Source organism: Rutidosis leptorrhynchoides, chromosome 10 (genome assembly GCF_046630445.1).
Source record: "Rutidosis leptorrhynchoides isolate AG116_Rl617_1_P2 chromosome 10, CSIRO_AGI_Rlap_v1, whole genome shotgun sequence".
Taxonomy (NCBI): Eukaryota; Viridiplantae; Streptophyta; class Magnoliopsida; order Asterales; family Asteraceae; genus Rutidosis; species Rutidosis leptorrhynchoides.
In genome coordinates this window covers 152,403,097-152,410,002 of record NC_092342.1, presented here as the reverse complement: position 1 = coordinate 152,410,002, position 6,906 = coordinate 152,403,097, and positions in this window count along the sequence as shown.

Here is a 6,906-nt window from a genome sequence, read left to right as displayed (position 1 = left end):
TCAAAAGTTAAAAGACCCGTTCTTGATAAAAATTCGAACTGATTTCAATGTGTTAAGCTAAATTGACGATCCAGGAAATTTCTGGGATCGATTTGCGAACTATTTCATGTTAAACTTGTGTTCTAAAACAGTTACAATTTAAAAATCAAGTATGGTGTTCTTCGTGTTCATAAGAGTGCTGCTACCGTTCGATTTTTTTTTCTTCTGTTAAATTAACTCAACAATAATCAAATGTTTATGTTTTAGTTATGATAACTACCAATTAAGCCCTTAGGAGGTTACTTTGGGTCGATCCTGTGTTGAAGATGATGAAGAAGAAGGAATATGGGAAACAAGAAAATACGGTTTAATAGAATTAAAATCGGTTACAAAACAGAAAAACATTGGCAGATCGATTGGTTAAGTGTGGTGTTGGGTAACCGGGAGGTCACGGGTTCGAGTCCCAACTCGTGCAATTCTTTTTACAGCGACTTTCAAAGGGTATAAACCTTTTATATTTTTTTATTATTATTGTTATTATTATTATTATTATTATTATTATTATTATTATTAATTATTATTATTGTTATTAGGATTGATATGTTGATTAATGAAATGATTGTTAATAAATTAGGATATTATCATTATTATTACTAGAATTATATTTCGAAAATTTATTAGTATTATCATTACTAATATTATTAGTATTAGTATTATTTTAGGGTTCTTATTATTATTATTATTATTATTATTATTATTATTATTATTAAAATTTTATTATTAAGATTACTATTATTAATAAGATTGTTATAATTATTATTAATACCAAGTGTTAGGTATTATTATCAAAATTATTATTATTAAATTATACATTTAATTAAAACTATTGTTATTATCATTATATTTCTCATTACTAATATTATAATTAGAAATACTGTTTTGGTTAAACAAATGAAATATGTAAATAAATATATTTAACACATATAACATAACAAAATATTTTTACATATGAAATATAAATATACTATTAATATAAAATATCATTAATAGGTTATATATATATGAACTTATTCGATTACGATTATGTGTGTTAATATATATATACACAAATGATATAGGTTCGTGAATCTGAGGCCAACCTTATACGTGTTCAATGATGTTATATGTATTTTTACTACAAAATACATTAGGTGAGTATATAGTTCCCTTTTAAACTTTAAATATTTTGGGCTGAGAATACATGCGCTGTTTTTATAAATGATTTACGTTATGGACACAAGTGACTAAAATTACGTTCTACATGGGTTTGAATCAAAAATCCCCTAGCTTGGTAACTTTAACTATTGGTTTATGAACTGGTAGGCGCGAATCCTAAAGATAGATCTATCGGGTTTTACACCCCCACCCAGATGTTGTTCTAGTAAACTAGAAGAACGGGTGTTTAGTACTTCGAGGTTAACGGAACGCACTTGATTCGGTGCACATATTATTATAACTCAGGGGTACACACTTTTGTTAAGGCTAGTTACCGGGTGCCCACTGCTTGGAATTCTTTTCATACACTTGCGAGTGTATTATGTTTATAAACTTAAAATCTTGTGGTCCATAGTTATAACGCTGCTAGCATCAAACCTATATATCTCACCAACTTTATGTTGACGTTTTAAAGCATGTTTATTCTCAGGTACGTATAGAATCTTCCGCTGTGCATTTGCTCATGTTAAGGACATTACTTGGAGTCGATCATCGCAATGGGACCAACTGTTAAAGACTACGTCCGGGAGGATTAGGACCGGTCCTTTCAACCGTGTTTACTTGAAAAATGATTGCTTAACAAGTTTTGTTGGAAACTATATATTTTTAACATGTGAATATTATGTGATATATTAATCTCTTAACGCGTTTGATATTATGTGATAGATGTCTACCTCTAGAACAAGTCCCATTGACTCACCTAATAATAATGAAGAGTCAAATATAAATTGGAATGATTCGTGGACTGATTCACAAGTTCCCGAAGAGGAACCGGAAGAAGAGTCGGAACCAGAAGAAGAATCGGAACCGGAAGAAAAATCGGAACTGGATGAAGAAATAGAACCGGTGGGGGAAATAATAAAACGGTTAAGTAAAAGAAAATCCTCACCAACTGACCAAGGTTAATTATGGTCAATGGTGTTTCCGCTAAGGAAGCAAAATATTGGGAGGATTACCAGTTCTCCGATGAATCGGATTCTGACGAGAATTCCGATGATGTTATAGAAATTACCCCAACTGAATTTAAAAAGGCAAAAGAAAATAATAAGGGAAAGGGCATAAAAATAGAGAAATCTAATTCCAACCCCGATGAACTTTATATGTATCGTCAACCCCCGAAGTCCTTAAGTTGTAACAATGACCCGGGAACCTCTAAACCACCAGGTTTTTCTAAACCAATGTGGAAAACGACGGCTCGTATTAGGGGAACATCATATATCCCTAGAAACTTGGCAAAATGAACCAAAACCGAAGAAGAAGAAACAAGCGAGTCGGAATAAGATAGTTGTATTCGTGTGGTGTAATATATGTAATATAGTGTGCTTATGCTTTATGATATATGTAAAAATTGCTTGTATTAGTAAGTATTTTTTTTATGAATCTAACTCTTGTCTATTTTACAGTATAAAAACACAAAATGGATAGACAACCCAATATTTTAAGAGACCTACCCGGAGACATGATTGATGAAATCTTGTCTAGAGTCGGTCAGAATTCCTCGGCACAACTATTTAAGGCGAGATCAGTTTGTAAGACATTCGAAGAACGTTCCAAGAATGCCTTGGTTTATAAAAGGCTTTCGTTCGAAAGATGGGGGATATCACATTGGGAAATCCATAAGTTACGATGTGTTTACTTTGAGGCATATATTGCGGGGAACCCAAATGCTATTTTACGCAACGGGTTAAGAAATTATTTTGACTCAATATATCCGAATATAGGACTTCGTGATTTAGAAAAAGCGGCTAACATGCAACATAAAGAAGCATGTTATGCTTACGGGTTAGTAATGTTCGCTTCTCACCAAAGTGAGAACAAGAACATCGGGCTACAACTATTAAACAAAACGTTCCCACAAGTGACGGAGTCGGTAATTGGGGTAAGAAATGAGGTTTTTAGATTGTTACGGGACTGTTGGACATTAAGTAACCCTCGTCCCTTTGACGACGTTACAACACGCTGTCTTATCAACGGCCATAACGGTTATGTTCCACAAGACCAAGGATGGGAAGTAGTCCTAGTAAAACTAGAATGCATGACTTGTGTCTGGACGTATGAATTACGTGTCTTTATTGCCTTTGCTGAACGACTTGTGTACTAGCTAGAATTATCTTCACAACTATCTTGTATCAAAGTTATTGTGTGCTATATTTCATGCTTTATGTAAAATAAGCGGTATTGTAATTTTGTAAAATATTGTATAAAAGTTTGAACGCGAAATATTATTACAATCAGTTTTTCATATAGAATTGTAGTAGTTGAATTGTATATTAGCTACTAAGTATGAACTTAACGGGTAGGTACTACCCGAATTTAAACTTATAAAACGCTAATATGAAGAAAAAGCTTTTATAAATGAGTTCATATTATGCTACGAAATACTATTAACTACTCTTAATATTCTGTATGATTAACTTGTTCCATTTGACTATTTTGAAGGAAATGGCACCGACTACTCGACACACCGTGAATATGAATGAAGAGGAATTCCGTACTTTTCTAGCTTCAAACATAGCCGCAGTACAGGCTGCGCTACATACCAACAATAACCTTGGATCTAGCAGTACAGGAAATCGTGTAGGATGCACCTACAAAGAATTCACTGCCTGCAAACCTTTGGAATTTGATGGAACCGAAGGACCGATCGGATTGAAACGGTGGACCGAGAAGGTTGAATCGGTGTTTGCCATAAGTAAGTGTACTGAAGAGGACAAAGTGAAGTACGCTACGCATATCTTCACAGGTTCTGCGTTAACATGGTGGAATACCTATCTAGAGCAAGTTGGACAAGACGATGCGTACGCACTACCGTGGTCAGCATTCAAGCACTTGATGAATGAGAAGTACTGTCCCAGAACCGAGATCAATAAGCTCAAGACAGAACTTAGAGGGTTACGAACCCAAGGATTTGATATTACCACGTACGAAAGACGATTCACAGAATTGTGCCTATTGTGTCCGGGAGCATTCGAAGATGAGGAAGAGAAGATCGACGCGTTTGTGAAAGGATTACCGGAAAGAATCCAAGAAGATATAAGTTCACACGAGCCCGCCTCCATACAACAGGCATGTAGAATGGCTCACAAACTAGTGAACCAAATTGAAGAAAGAATTAAAGAACAGACTGCTGAAGAGGCCAATGTGAAGCAAGTCAAAAGAAAGTGGGAGGAAAACGGTGATAAGAATCACCAATACAACAACAACATCAATTACAACAATAATCGCAACAATTATCCCAACAATCGCAACATCAATCGCAACTACAACAAACGGCCCAACAACAACAACAACAACAACAACAGCAACAGCAACTACAACAATCATTCCAACAACAATAATAACCGCAACAACAACAACAATCAGAAGCAGCTATGCCAAAGGTGTGAAAAGTATCACTCGGGGTTCTGCACCAAATTTTGCAACAAGTGTAAAAGAAATGGTCATAGCGCGGCGAAGTGTGAGGTCTACGGACCAGGGGTTAATAGAACGAAAGGAACAAATGGTGTCGGAACGAGTAATGGCGGAGCAAGTAGTGTCGGAGCAAGTTATGCCAATGTAGTTTGTTATAAATGTGGAAAACCGGGCCACATTATTAGAAATTTTCCGAACCAGGAGAACACGAATGGACAAGGCCGCGGAAGAGTTTTCAATATTAATGCGGCAGAGGCACAGGAAGACCCGGAGCTTGTTACGGGTACATTTCTTATTGACAATAAATCTGCTTACGTTTTATTTGATTCGGGGGCGGATAGAAGCTATATGAGTAGAGATTTTTGTGCTAAATTAAGTTGTCCATTGACGCCTTTGGATAGTAAATTTTTACTCGAATTAGCAAATGGTAAATTAATTTCAGCAGATAATATATGTCGGAATCGAGAAATTAAACTGGTTAGCGAAACATTTAAGATTGACTTGATACCAGTAGAGTTAGGGAGTTTTGATGTGATAATCGGTATGGACTGGTTGAAAGAAGTGAAAGCAGAGATCGTTTGTTACAAAAATGTAATTCGCATTATACGAGAAAAAGGAAAACCCTTAATGGTGTACGGAGAAAAGGGCAACACGAAGCTACATCTTATTAGTAATTTGAAGGCACAAAAACTAATAAGAAAAGGTTGCTATGCTGTTCTAGCACACGTCGAGAAAGTACAAACTGAAGAAAAGAGCATCAATGATGTTCCCGTCGCAAAAGAATTTCCCGATGTATTTCCGAAAGAATTACCGGGATTACCCCCACATCGATCCGTTGAATTTCAAATAGATCTTGTACCAGGAGCTGCACCAATAGCTCGTGCTCCTTACAGACTCGCACCCAGTGAGATGAAAGAACTGCAAAGCCAATTACAAGAACTTTTAGAGCATGGTTTCATTCGACCAAGCACATCACCGTGGGGAGCTCCTGTTTTGTTTGTCAAGAAGAAAGATGGTACATTCAGGTTGTGTATCGACTACCGAGAGTTGAACAAACTTACCATCAAGAACTGCTACCCACTACCGACAATCGACGACTTATTTGATCAACTACAAGGCTCGTCTGTTTATTCAAAGATTGACTTACGTTCCGGGTATCATCAAATGCGGGTGAAAGAAGATGATATTCCAAAGACTGCTTTCAGAACACGTTACGGTCATTACGAGTTTATGGTCATGCCATTTGGTTTAACTAATGCACCAGCTGTGTTCATGGACCTTATGAACCGAGTGTGTGGACCATACCTTGACAAGTTTGTCATTGTTATCATTGATGACATACTTATTTACTCAAAGAATGACCAAGAACACGGTGAACATTTGAGAAAGGTGTTAGAAGTATTGAGGAAGGAAGAATTATACGCTAAATTTTCAAAGTGTGCATTTTGGTTGGAAGAAGTTCAATTCCTCGGTCACATAGTGAACAAAGAAGGTATTAAGGTGGATCCGGCAAAGATAGAAACTGTTGAAAAGTGGGAAACCCCGAAAACTCCGAAACACATACGCCAGTTTTTAGGACTAGCTGGTTACTACAGAAGGTTCATCCAAGACTTTTCCAGAATAGCAAAACCCTTGACTGCATTAACGCATAAAGGGAAGAAATTTGAATGGAATGATGAACAAGAGAAAGTGTTTCAGTTATTGAAGAAAAAGCTAACTACGGCACCTATATTGTCATTGCCTGAAGGGAATGATGATTTTGTGATTTATTGTGACGCATCAAAGCAAGGTCTCGGTTGTGTATTAATGCCACGAACGAAGGTGATTGCTTATGCGTCTAGACAATTGAAGATTCACGAACAAAATTATACGACGCATGATTTGGAATTAGGCGCGGTTGTTTTTGCATTAAAGACTTGGAGGCACTACTTATATGGGGTCAAAAGTATTATATATACCGACCACAAAAGTCTTCAACACATATTTAATCAGAAACAACTGAATATGAGGCAGCGTAGGTGGATTGAATTGTTGAATGATTATGACTTTAAGATTCGTTACCACCCGGGGAAGGCAAATGTGGTAGCCGATGCCTTGAGCAGGAAGGACAGAGAACCCATTCGAGTAAAATCTATGAATATAATGATTCATAATAACCTTACTACTCAAATAAAGGAGGCGCAACAAGGAGTTTTAAAAGAGGGAAATTTAAAGGATGAAATACCCAAAGGATCAGAGAAACATCTTAATATTCGGGAAGAC